Source organism: Loxodonta africana, chromosome 11, assembly GCF_030014295.1.
Source record: "Loxodonta africana isolate mLoxAfr1 chromosome 11, mLoxAfr1.hap2, whole genome shotgun sequence".
Classification (NCBI taxonomy): domain Eukaryota; kingdom Metazoa; phylum Chordata; class Mammalia; order Proboscidea; family Elephantidae; genus Loxodonta; species Loxodonta africana.
In genome coordinates, this window is record NC_087352.1 from 61,814,239 (window position 1) to 61,828,327 (window position 14,089).

Genomic DNA, 14,089 nt, shown 5'->3' on the forward strand with positions numbered 1-14,089 from the left:
ACCAGAGCTGGGCAAGGCAGCTCCATATTTATGAAACACTTTAGAGCTGAGAGAGCATTTCACAAGTACTATCACTCTCGATCCCTGAAACAATGCTGAGTTGTTATTGAGGTAACTGAGGTTCAAGGATGTTAACAAATGGTTAAATTGATTTCAAGAAAGAAAAAAAGAACAGCCCTTGCATTCGGTAAGTTGGGCTGGCATTCACAGCTGGGCCTTGCTATTCTTCTATCGGACATAAATAATCTCATGAACACCAACCTCAGACAAATGTACTCTAAGACCATGATGAAATCAGACAACACAAGACCACTCATAATTGTGTCTAAGCACAGACAAAAACAAGGCCACTATACCACCCACAAAATACCAAACACCTCCCTCTTGGCTAAAATTAGAGACTTCTACTTCTTTAACAATCACAGATTTATCCTTATCTTCATTACGTGTAAGATTTATTGAGTTGCCCAGTCAAAGAATTGCCTCCGCTTTCTGATAGCGTCCCATCTACGGCAAACCTTCCCTTCCTTAGATCCTCTTCCAGATCACCCAACCAAAGCCCAAATCCTATAATAGGCTCTTTCTTACACTCTCTTACTGGGTGCACCATGCTTCCCCACAGTGTGGGTTCATTTTCCTTTGCTGTAAAGAGTAATAAACCCAAACAGTTCAACTACAAGTGTGTTCCTGCTGGTCTTTGCTGGAGTACATTGATAGTGTCCATATGGTTAAATGGGTTGCCACGGTCACATGGTTGGTAATTGTTGGCCTTGTGGTATCGTAGTCCTTTGTTCTTTCCAGGGTACTACACTACTGAAGGAAACACCCCACTCCTGCCCTCACCATAAGGGAGAGGCCTGGGAACATAGTGGTACCTGCGAGGAGATAGTTACAAGGCACTGAGGTTTAAGGAGAATGAATCACCTTAATGATTTTTATTTGATTCTCTTTTTTACTTTTTTTCAAATTCCTTTCAAATCCAATGACCTCATTTGAGCCTTATATTACTCTAATGAGGAAGGTGGGGTGGGTAATACTGTAGCATTTGGCAAGTGAGATATAAAATGATACACATGTGGACCCTAAGCTAGTTAGTGGAGACCTCCTTTCCTTATCTACCTTACTTCTCCTACAGGTCGGTGGGTACCTGGAGTACATTTAGACAAGCATAATGATTCTGAAAGGAGCCCTGGTAGTGCAATGGTTAAGTGCTTGGCTGCTAACCTAAAGGCTGGTGGTTGGAACTTACCAGCTGTCGCACAGGAAAAAAGATTTGGCAATCAGCTCCCATAAATATTACAGCCTAGGACCCCTATGAGGCAGTTCTACTCTGACTTATAGGGTCTCTATGAGTCTGAATCGACTCAACAGCACACAACAGCAACAACAATGATTCTGAAAAATGGTTTTGAAACTGGGTCATAGGAAGAATGTTTGAAGAAATGGCGGCAGGGATGGTTTGCCTCGAGAATGGTTCACATGGTGGAGACATGACAGCTGTCTTCAGACATGGGACAGACCATCACATAAAAGAGAAAATAGTTTTTCACTATGTTACTTTGGAGGCAGAATTAGGACCAGTGGGTGGAATTTACAGGAAGCCAGATTTCGGCTCAGTATATGAATTGTCTTTTTAACATGGAGAGCGGTCCAACAATATAGAGTTGTCACCTTACTGTTTCTGAGGACAATTAAGTTGAACCTGAGGACATTCAGTCATGGCCACTTGACAGCAGATCTTGTACTAGGTAGATGCTTGTATTCCACAGCACTTGCTGTTGTTCTGTCTTTAACATGTTCACCTGAGATGTGCCAGGCACCATGTTAGGCTCTGGCGGGGGTGGGAGTGAGGGGAGGAATTCATGGGTTAACAAGAAACAAGTTCCTTTTCTATCTCATACGTTTCTTATTTGGTCATTCACTACCTTAGGTTTTAATTTCTTTAGTTTTTTTGGTCAGGTATCATCTCCCTATCAGGCTTATTCAATAAAAATGAGCACTTACATGTTTCAGGCTCTGTGTATACTCTCCTTGTAGGGTTCCATCAAGCAGAAACTGTATCAAAATCTAGTTATTTATTTTTTACTTCTCATAGTGCATTAGTAAAGTGTTGGCCCAATACATGGCTGCTTATGAAAGGATAAATTACAATTCAGAACAATCGATTTCTGGCACCAGATACCTTCTGCTGAACCATCTATCATGAACCTCTATCATGTTATCTCAGGGTTTTAAAAAAAAAAGTAACTTTCAGAAGCCTTTAAAGTCAATTTTTACTACAGGTAGCAGGCTACCATCCAAGCTCGATTCTAAATGCTCACCATGCCATACATTTCTTCTTCTCAAGAAGTAGTTTTCCAAAGACTTTACTCTGGAGACTAGAAATAAGATGTCTTCAGACTTCTTTACCAGTAATTCAATTCAGTTCAGTCCAATTCAATTCTTAATGGGAGCCTTTAAGGCACCATGCTAAATACTCCAGAGAATTCAGAAGTAGATAAGACCTAGCCCATAGCCTTAGGAGCTTACTGTCTCTTCTGGAGCCCACAGTTAAATAATAATAAATTTAAAGTAAAACATGCAAATGCCTTAGGGAAGAAATGAGGAGATAGAGATTAGAATGGTTTTTGGGTTCAAGAAGGAAAAGGTAATTTCACATGAATTTTGAAGAGTGTGCAAATATTTGATGATGATTATAGAGGGTAGGGTTTTCCAGGAAGACAGATGAGCTTGAGCAAACCACAGAGATGGGAACATGTGAGATGTGTTCGGGAAACAGTAAAAAATCCCTGTAATTGGGTTGTTGAGTCAGTAGAACTCAGAGATAAAGCTGGAAGATGGGAAGACAGATGCCTGAATGCCAAGATGAAAGATTAAAGTTTAGTCAGTAATAGAGAATCATGGCAGGCTTTCACCTAGAAAATAGAAATGATCAGAGGAATAGCGTAGAATAGATGCCTCTGGTAGTAAAGTTTTGGATGGATTGGAAACAGGAGTAATATGGCAGGAGTGATATAGAGGATAACTTAACCAAAGGGCAGGCAAGTGAAATGGAAAAGAGGGGATGAATCAGAGATGCTGAGGAGGGAGAATCTACCAGGCTTAATTTTTGGAATAAATGTGGTTGGGAAAGGGGGTAGGAATGGGTGAAACGGGGAGGAAGAGGTAGAATGAGAGCAAATAGACAGGACTTGGGTTTAGACATTGGTTTTGAGGTGCTATTAGGCCTCCAGGGTGAGAGTTTATTTGGCAGTTGGAAGCCTGTGTTTAAAGATTGGGGTAAAAATTAGGATCAGAACCAGGGATTTGCAAGTCATCTGGGTAGAAGTTGATGTTATATGAAAAGATGTTATCATTGAAGGATTCGGTATAGGGATCCTCAGGAGGTTTTCGAGGATACCTGTGCTTAGGGAAGAAAAGGGAGTAAAAAAGATACAAAGTACGGGATTCACGATGAAGTCACTGTTGAGCAGACCATAGAAATCAGAGGTAAGCCGGTGGTCGATAGATCAAAACGTGTTAGAAGTAGGACCAGGAATGAGAAAAGGATTTTGGTTCCTGCAATTACAGATGTTTTGGTGGCCTTTAGAAAGCAGCATCAGCACTTGGTGAAAGTGAAATCCAGATTGCAAAGAGGCTTTTCAAGCAATGGAGGCAGTGACGTAAACCACATTTTAAAGACGTTAGGAGATGAAGGAAATTTTTAAGACAACAGCCAAGTTGACAAAATATTTTATTAAGACAGGAGAGACAAGAGCGATTTTTAGGAAGAAGTGTGTAAAAAGTGAGAGGCTAAAGGTATGATCAAAAGGAAAAAACCAAAAATCTGGTTGTCAGTGTCTTTTCTTGAATCAACAGTATGAAATCGGGACCCACAGCTCCAGAGGTTACTGTTCCCCCTATCCAGATAACTGTTTTTAGCCTAGTCCCAAAGCTATGCCTTGTCTTATGTACTTACCTCATCTTGGTATGCTCTCATCCTAAGTCCTTCCCACTGCCAGTGAGAACTACCTTCAGATGCCCCAGCTGGTGGCAATTTCTCCTTTCTCAGAACTCTCGTTGCATCAACTGTTGGGATCACCCAGTGTCAGGGCGAATTAACCAGTAAGCAAGGTACACATGGGTTTACATTAAGCAAGGTATGCACTGGCTTACCTGGGCTTACTTACTAATCCGTAGTGCACAATTTCACCTTTTTTCATCGCATCAAGAATGTGGTGAAATCCACGTGAAATTGTGCACTACAGATTAGTAAGTAAACCCAAGTAAACTCGTGTGTACCTAGTTTATTGGGTAATCCGTCCCTGCCCAATGTAGCCCATAATTTTTTTTTTTTTTTCCTGAGTATGTGTTTTTCTCTCCAACTAGACTCCTGAGGGTGAGGAGCAGGTTTCTTGCTCCACTTGGTTCTTAGTAACCCTGAGCACACAGCATATGCTCAATAGTATCTTAAAGTCATAGAATTAAGTTGAGAACGTCTAGCTACCTCATATTCCTGATGTGGAAAATGAAGTCTGGAGAGGTTTCTATGACTTAGTTTACTCATTCCATCATTTGTCAAACATTTGTTGAGTATTTCTTTGTGGCAGATACTCTGCAAGGTGCTGAGGATCTCAAGGGGACAAAGAGATTCACAGTCTAGCCTAGAAGAGAGACATGTAAACAGATAGCAAAATACAAGCTGAACGAAGTAAAGTGGTGGTGTGCACGAGCTGGAGCAGGAGAAGTGCTGTTAATTACATCTGAGAAGTAGTTAAGCCCAGGGGAGGAGCTATTTGCCTTGTACCCTAAAGAATGATCAAGGACTTACAGCTTGTTAGTGTCCACGCCAGGGTTGAGCCCAAACACCCCAGATCCACGCCGATGGTTTTCCTGCTTAGGCAACGGTTGACTGCCTGTCTAATTAATTGTCCTATAGCAGGCCATAGTTTCCTACCCTGCCCTGGCCAGCAGGCATGTGGATGTGCACAGGTACTGGTTAGATTTTTTTTTTTCCAGTAGAAATATATATGTATTTTTTTTATTGTACTTTAGATGAAGGTTTATAGAACTAGCTTCTCGTTAAACAGTTAGTACACATATTGTTTTATGACGTTGGTTAACAACCCTACAACATGTCAATACTCCCTTCTCAACCTTAGGTTCCCTATTACCAGCTTTCCTGTCCCCTCCCGCCTTCTAGTTCTCGCCCCTGGGCTGGTGTGCCACTTTAGTCTCATTTTGTTCCATGGGCCTGTCTAATCATTGGCTGAAGGGTGAACTCAGGAGTGACTTCATTACTAAGTTAAAAGGGGGCCATGCTCTCAGGGTTTCTCCAGTGTCTGTTAGCCAGTAAGTCTGGTCTTTTCTTGTGAGTTAGAATTTTGTTCTACATTTCTCTCCAGCTCTGTCTGGGGACCTCTATTGTCATCCCGGTCAGAGCAGTCAGTGGTAGTAGCTGGGCACCATCTAGTTATGCTGGACTCAGTCTGGTGGAGGCCGTGGTAGTTGCAGTCCATTAGTTCTTTGGACTAACCTTTCCCTTGTACCTTTAGTTTTCTTCATTCTCCCTTGCTCCTCAAGGGGTGAGACCAGTAGAGTATCTTAGATGGCTGCTCATAGGCTTTTAAGACCCCAGATGCTACTCACCAATGTAGAATATAGAACATTTTCTTTATAAACTATGATATGCCAATTAAGTTAGATATTCCCTGAGATCATGGTCCCAACAGCCCTCAGCTGCTGGTTAGTTATCTGGTGACAGTGGGAGTCACAATTGTCTCTGGGGAGAGGCCTGATGGAAGTGGTAACGTGGCCTGGGGTTGACTAGAGAGTGAGGGATGAAAGGGAAGAGGTTGGAGGAATCCAGTCACTGATGGCTCACAGAGCTTGTCTGCACTGCCCCTGATGCTGGTGGTCTAGTAGGATTACCTTTGGAAATCAGAAGTTTTATTTATTCATGCATGTGTGTAGGTGTGTTCAAGAGTGTCTCTACTTCCGGAGCAAAGTCAAGCGGTTCAGCCCAACCCAGGGGTTGTGTCTTTAGCCTAACACTCAAATGGCCACCCTGTTTGGGACTAGATGCTTCTGTCTGAGTTCCCTAAAAAGTTGGTTCTCTTGGATAGAAGACCAGATTAGCAGGAGGAGTTCAATCTAGAGGGTGGGAGAACAGAGGAGGGAGAGCAAGAGACAACTTTACATGGAAGGCTACATTTTCTTGCAGCAAAAGCCTGTTCAGCCGGAGGGACGTGTCAGCATCTCAGAGTGAACTTGAAGCTGTTGACTGGCTGGTGACCTTGGTTCTGCCACGAATAGCACAGTAACTCTGAGGAGCCTCCTTGCCTCTCTGGACTTTGACTCCTCATCTTTAATGTGAGAGATGGGGTGGGGGTTGAGCCACCTCTGAAATCCATTCCAGCCCTCGTTGTCTCCAGATTTCTAACTGGAACCCCAAGAAGACAGCAGCTTGTAATTCTTTCTTCTCACCTCCAGAGAAGTCAGAAAATATTTGGCTCTGGCTCTTTAGCATGGGAAGTGGTGGCCCACAGACATCACAGTCGGGATATTAATAGATTATTCCAAATGTTATATTTGCATAGATGTACCACTCATTATGCAGATTGCAAATTATGAATTATTTGTCCTTTCTTCCGGGGGAGAAGTTGTTTATTTGCAAACTGCACAGGGTTGACTTGGGGCAGCAGAGAGATGAGCCCCTCACTCAGCAGGTCTCTTTGTGGAGCTCCCCCAGACACTGTACTTGCACAGGTTCTTAAAGAGGCAGATGAAGGTAGCCAGGGAGTGCCAGGTAGTAAGGTGATGAAAGGGAAACTGGAGACAGGATTTTAAGAGGACTAAAAATAGGAGGTCTTGAGGTTAGAGTGATCCGATGTCTAATGTGAAGTCGAAATAGTTTTGCTCTAAGACACAACCCAAAATGGACTCAGGCTTTTTTAACCTCAGTATTTCTCCTGGCTGAACCATGCAGTGGAGGTCAGGCCCTTCCTCTCAACTCATAAACACCAACGCCAATGATAACCTGACACTTGTGAAGCACTAACTATGTGGGGCACGGTCTTAGGTCCTTTACTTGGATCGTCTCATTTAGCCCTCCTGGCTACTTTGAGAAACTGAAGCTTTGAGAATTTACATACTGCTCCCATGCTGAACTGGTATTTGATCACAGGCTGTCTGATCCCAGAGCCCGTGACTTAATCACTACACTATACACTTCCTTAGACACTTACTACTTTGACCATGAGCCATTTTTTTCAGGGCCATATAAACCCAAGGCTGGATTCTGTGGGCACGTAAAAATGGGAGCATTTGATATAGTACCCCCAATTGTCCTCTATTAGACTCCAGTGTTCCACTTAAGCCTCTAAATTTGAGAGTAGCATGAAGTTGGCTCTGGAGGGAGGGCGTGAAGGTGATTGATAAGTTTTTAACAGGGAAAATGAGGGAGGGATGTAGAAATTGTTTGCTAAGAGGAGAAAAAGGAGGCTGAGGGGATATCTGGGTTAATACTGCAGCTAATGTTGGAATGAATAAAATCGTAGACCCTTGGAAAAGGAAAGAACCTTGGAAGTCACCTAATCTAACATTGTACCAATGCAGGAACTAAGCTAAAGATCTCTGAATAATGTAAATATGTGAAGACATTGAGGAAAGGCTATTTTTTTCCTCCCAAGAGAGCAGAGCAAGAAGAAATTAATGAATAAGCATTCATGGATTATCTGCTCTGTGTATGTTACCTGGGCAGGACATTGCAGGGCATACACAGGCATGAGCCCTGGTCTTAGGGAATTGCTGTTCTAGCTGGCTTCCAAGACTACAAAGTGAGAAGGACTCCACAAGACCATCTACAAGTGACAGAAATGGGGTCTAGGGCTGCACTGTCCTAGGTAGTAACCACTAGCTGTATGTGGTTCCTGTATGTGGTTCCCAAACCCTGTAGGTTTGGGAAGCTCCTAATCTGAACTCTGCTGTAAATTTAAACTACATGCTGATTGCAAAGACTTAGCGTAAAAAAAGAATGCAAAATAGTTAATAATATATTGTTTGCATAGTGAAACAGTATTTTGTGTATATTAGATTAAGTGAAAGATTTTGAAATTAACTTCATATGCTCCCTTTTTTTTTTTTAATGTAACTATTAGAAAATTTAGAATAACACAGTGGCTAATACTAGATCCTTGCTACCTAAGGTGCAGTGCATGGACTGGTAGCATGGGCATCACCTGGGAGCTTGTTAAGAACGCAGAATCTTAGGCCTCACCCTGTCTACTGGATCAGAGTTTGCATGTTAACATGACCTGCAGTTGATTTGGATGCACGCCAAAGACCGTGAGAAGCACTAGACTGTACCAGCAACATCGTGTCTTCTTTGCGGGCTGGTCTTTCCTAGTCTTCACATTTAAACAATGTCCACTCTGATAGTAACCACCTAAATGACCAATGACATCTCCCCTCTCTCTAGGCCTTAGATTTCCCATCTCTAACAACAAAGTGTTGCACTCTACATTCTCGGGAGTCCTCTCCAGCTCTCTCTAGGACAAGATGATCCTAGGATTATAAAGCAGAAATTTTGTACCTAGTAGAAGTCAGCTACCCACTGCAATGTTTAAGAATATCTAGTTCCGAGCCAAGGCTTTATCTAAGAAGGCAATACCCTTCTAGCTCTTTTCATGAATATTTGTGAACTTTTTACCAGATAGCCCTGTCCTATGTCTTTTTTGGAATCCCTGGGTGGTGCAAAGAGTTAATGTTCTCAGCTGCTAACTGAAAGTTTGGAAGTTCGAGTCCACCAAGTGGCACCTTGGAAGAAAACTCAGCCATTGAAAACACTATGGAGCATAGTTCTACTCCGTCACACATGGGGTTCCCATGAGTCGGGATTGACTCTGACGGTATCTTCTTTTTAATGTCCTTTTAATAGCTTCATTCTGGTGTTCACACTCATCAGTGAATTTAGTTGTAAAGCAAGTAAGGGAGAGCTTAGTAATTGTGATATAGACGTGAGCAAAGGCATCAAACCTTTACAACTGCCTTTTTAAACATCCTTTCTGGGTTAGATCTGCAAAATGGGTATTCATCAATTTTCCCCTTAATAGACGAATAGTAAGCAAACACTAAGCGAAGGAGAAAAGCACAATGTTTAAGAACATTGCTCTGGAGTCAGAAGGAACAACATTTTTATCCAGGCTCTGTCCATATGCATAATCTTAGAGGAGTGATTTTACCTATCTGTGCAGTCCTGCTCTGTCCTATGGTGTCACTATCAGTTGGAATCTACTCGACAGCAATGGGTTTTGGTATGCCTAGTTTGGAGCCCTGGTGATGCAGTGGTTAAGAGCTCGGCTGCTAACCAAAAGCTCAGCAGTACCAATCCACCTGCCGCTCCTTGGAAACGCTATGGGGCAGCTTTATTCTGTCTGATAGGGTCATCGTGAGTCGGAATTGACTTGATGACAAGTTTGGTTTTATTTCGATGCCTAGTTTATTCCTCTGCAAAAAGGGTTAAATAATGTCCCTGTTTATTCACTCAATAGATTGTTATAAGGATTAAATTAGTTTAGCATGGTGGTAGAACTCAAGATTAATATGGTACACGGGGCTAGGTATTATGTGGGCAAAAAGATTTATAGGACAGGGTCTACTAATTGTATTTGAACACTGCATGGGGAAGGTAAAATTTGAACTGGAGAGATGGACAAGAGGTAGATAGCATTCCAGGTAGAAGCAGCACCTGATTTAAGGAGTATGAAAGTCCTAGCCATGTTTGGAATGAGGCATTGGTGGTTTAGTGGTAGAACTTACACCTTCCATGTGAGAGACCCAGGTTCGATTCCCAGATAATGCACCTCATGTCACTACCCATCTGCCCCTGGCGGCTTGCATGTTGCTAGGTTTCAGTGGAGCTTACAGACTAGGAAGAAAAGCCTGGCAATCTACTACTGAAAATCAGCCAGTGAAAACCCTACGGATCACAATGATCACAAACATATCATGGGATGGTGCAGGACCAGGAAGTGTTTCATTCTGTTGTGCATGAGGTCACCCTGAGTTGGGGACAACGTCGAAGCAGCTCATAACAACAGGTATGGTAAATTTACCATTGTCCAAGCATGCCTGTTGTTTAGCAGTCAGGAGGGCATGGGTGCGATTTGTGGTTGAAAAGACAGGGTCCTCAGCGGTGGAAACTGAGGTAGAAGAGGTATTTCATGGCTACAGGATTAAACTTTTTTATTAAGGCTGAGATAAGGGGTGTCTACATTGCCAGGATACAGAGTCCCTTTACCTTTGGGGTTGCTGTTTTGTTTTGCTCTGGGGACAATAGATTATTCCATCAACCCCACCTCTGTGGCCTGTCTTCCCCCATCCATGCCAATGGCATTTGGCTCTCGCTCCCACGCTGACATTTCCCTGAGACTCATTTCACGCTATTTCTTCACGGGGGCATCTGGGCTGACAATGCAAAGAGACTTTTCCCACATAATTGAAAGGAATTTCTGATTATGCGCAGGGATGTCAGCCATGATGAGGTCTTGGACTCTTTCCAATTCCAGCCGCTCCTGATGACAGTGCTCCAGTCTCCTTCTCTCGACCCCTCCCTGGCATTCTCCTTGTGAACTTTTTGCTCCCTTCTGGGAGTGATTTCTCAAGATAGTATGTTGTTTTCAAGCTTCCCTTTCTCTAGCCAGATTGATGGGTCCCACGTGAAGTGCACTTTTGGGGGGGGGGGGCTGCTTCTAAGCACTGCTATTTCACAGACCTGCAAAAATTTCAGACGTAGTTACCCTGTCATTTCCATATCTGGAACCCCGCACCTGACAGGAAAAGGTTGAGTGAACACACATATATTTTGGGTCTTTCTTTAGAGAAGTCCTTTTGAATATGCAGAACAAAGTGAGGGCTGCATTTATCTCTGACCTTTTCCGGCTCTTTTTCTTGCATCTGTTAAGGCAAAAACAGGCCTCTGAGCTCATCAGCCTCCTCTCCCACGGAGCAGATGATCGAGTTGCCTGGATTCACTTCCTCGCCAGCCCTCAGTCCCCAGTTCTGCCTGAATCTTTCCCTGTGGCTAATTCTCCTCGGGGTTTCTGGGGGATCTCGGGGGGCGGGGGGTGGGGGGGAGAAAACAAGGGCCTTGTGGGAAGGTTGTCACGGGCTAGACGTTGGAGTCCTTGGGTTATCTGATGTGTTGAGCCTTTAAGAGCCTTTTTCTATCAAGGGGATTAACCTCATTGCTATCCCCTATGTGTTTCTTAGCAGGATCCTTCTTCTCTGACATGGTAAAGACTGCTTGGCAAAACAGGGGAGGGAAAGATAGAGAAAGCATCACCTCACCCCTTCAGTGCTGATCAGAGAAGATGACTTTGCCTGGAGCCTTGAGAGTTCTGACGAACCGCCTATAGAGTCTCGGGGTGCCTCTGGGAGGAATGTACCAATATATGCTTTTGCCATATATTTTTATAACTTCCTTGGGAAGCAGCTACAACATATTAGAAAGAATTCTGGACTTGGTGCCTGGAGGCTTGGATTTGATTCTGGCTAGTTTTTTTTTTTTAGAGGATATGTGCGTTAGATTGTAAGCTTCACAAAGAGTCGCCATGTCTGCCTGACTTCCCATTGTGTTCCAAGAGATTAGCGCTGTGCCCGGTACACAGTAGGTGCGTGATAATGCATAGTAGGTGGTTCATAATGAAAATACGAACTGGAACAAGTTATATAAATATATGCATATGTATACATACATATACACACGTACACATATATTTATATTTTATAATATGTACATTTTATGTGTATGTATATATATACATGCATGCAATCATACACATACAGATTTACCTTCCTCACAGAATTGCGTCGATTTTTTAAGAGATTAAATGAAAGCACTGTAAAACAATGCTCCTAGCAAAAAAATGTTTACTTACATAAAATTAATCTTAGCTTATCCACCACTTGAACACTATCCTTTGGTCAATCCTCTGTGACCCACTCATGTAAAAAATACTCACCTTGGGTCCCTGCAATTTCACCCTTAAATATATATTTCTTTGGATTAAGTCTTACTTTTACTAATGATGTCCTTTAAAATGTAAAGACTTCCGGGTTGGGCATCACATTAAATCATATGTGTGAATTAGTTTGAAAAACAGCTTTCCTAAGAAAGATGGAAGAGACAAATACCCTTCTTGTTTAGTCCCAAAGAGGAATGGATGGGTAGTAGGGTCCTAGAAGAGAAAGCCAGACACTGTCTTCTTTAGAGATTGAGTTGCCCACGCTTTTCTGCTATAGGTAGTAAGGCTTAACTCCTTCATGCATGGTGGCGGTTATGGGGAGGGGGGCGGAGAGGAAAGGTGAGCAGTGACACTACTTCATTATCTGCTTTTTCTATAGTTGTTTTGACTGAGAGCTACAGAGAATCTTAGATGCTCAGAGGTAGAAGGATTCCAACTGCCCATTCAGTTCAGGAATCCCCACTGCAACATCGTAACGGCCCAAGTGGCTTGGCTTCTTCCTGGCTGAAGTTGATGAAATTCACTGTTTCTCAATGCCTGCCATTCTACTCTTGAATGGCTAAAACATTTAGGAAAGCCTTAATTTAACGGATGATTACTATTTTTAGTATTTATTGGCTATTAACATTTTACTTGGAACCCCTTAATGTCCAATAGGCCTGATTTCTCATTGGTGTGAGAGGGGTAAGGCGTTACGGCAAACCAAAGCAAAATTATGACGCTTAGATTTGGCCTTAAGCCCCGTCCATTTACTCTTTATACCTCTCTCACTTGTCTGTGTGGCCTTTCCTCTCTGACCTCAACACTGGAGGCCCAAAGAATTTCTGGGCTTGACATTTGCTCAGTTTCATAGATTATTAAATGGAGATAATAAATCTGACTTCACAAATGTTTAACAAGGGAAACAACACTATAAAGTCATATATCTCACGTGACAGGAAATATTCTACAGGTCCTTCCTTAAATCTTGCCACGGAAGTAACCACTAACTCTACCCACATCTCAGTCTGGCTTTATATCTGATTTCTAGTGGCTGTTTTTTTGTTTTTGGTATACATAGTGAAAAGCTAACAGTGATTCTAATGGACCAAAATTTCGCAGTTCTTGGTATGCAAGGATGTAGCTGTTATTTTAAGTATTCTGCTTTCACTCTGACACCCACACCCTCAATTCATGCTTCTTCTATATATTCTAATATCATGAAACTCAACAGCAAGAGGCCAAAGTAGACACTCAAAGGAAACACATAATTATGTGTGGCGATGTCTCTATTTTGGGGGTCCCTGCTTTTAAGGGCTGCTATTTCACAAAAAGCTTTCAAATGGCCTTTATTCAGAGAAAGTGACAACATCAGAGTGTGTCTTTTCATACCCGCCAAAGCTAAATCAGCTCAGAGACTGTATCTGTTATCTTCTGTTCTCTTGGTTCCCCACAGTAGGAATGAGGAATGACTAGGCACAGAGCAGCAAGAGGACATGAAGGATCACACTACTCAGATGTTCCTGTTTCCAGTGCAAGGTATCAACCTGTGAGCTCAGGTTTTGGCTTTGATTGATCAAAAAACCCACTAAGACTTCAGTGTGCATTTTCTCTAGATAAATAAATGTCCCTTTGCTCTTATCACAATTCCTTAACTTGGGGCCTTGGGTAAGTTGAGCCAAGACAACCTCCTACAGCAGGGTAAATAGAGGCTCTGGACGATGAAAAAGCTGGTAAACCAGATGAACAACAATAACAAAAAGCTCTGTTTTGTAATGTTTGCTCATTTCTGTGGTGTAAATACTCCCTCCATGGCAAATTCTAAGCTACCAATGTGAGGTTAGTGGACAAGGAGTTGGGGAAAGATGCGCATAATTGGCTTGGTGTGAGTTGCTCTGCACACCACTGGGAAAGAGTGACCTTTGCAAGGTCAAGGGTCACTAAAATGTTGAGTCCACAGCTTGACTGGCCGTTCCATGGTGACATTTACTGATTTGGTCAATTTGTCATTTAAAATGGAATGTGGTAATTCTTTCCTTTCGCTCTTGGACAAAATCATTCCAGATCAAGCTGGTTTCTGAGAACCCAAAAACTAAGGAAAAGGA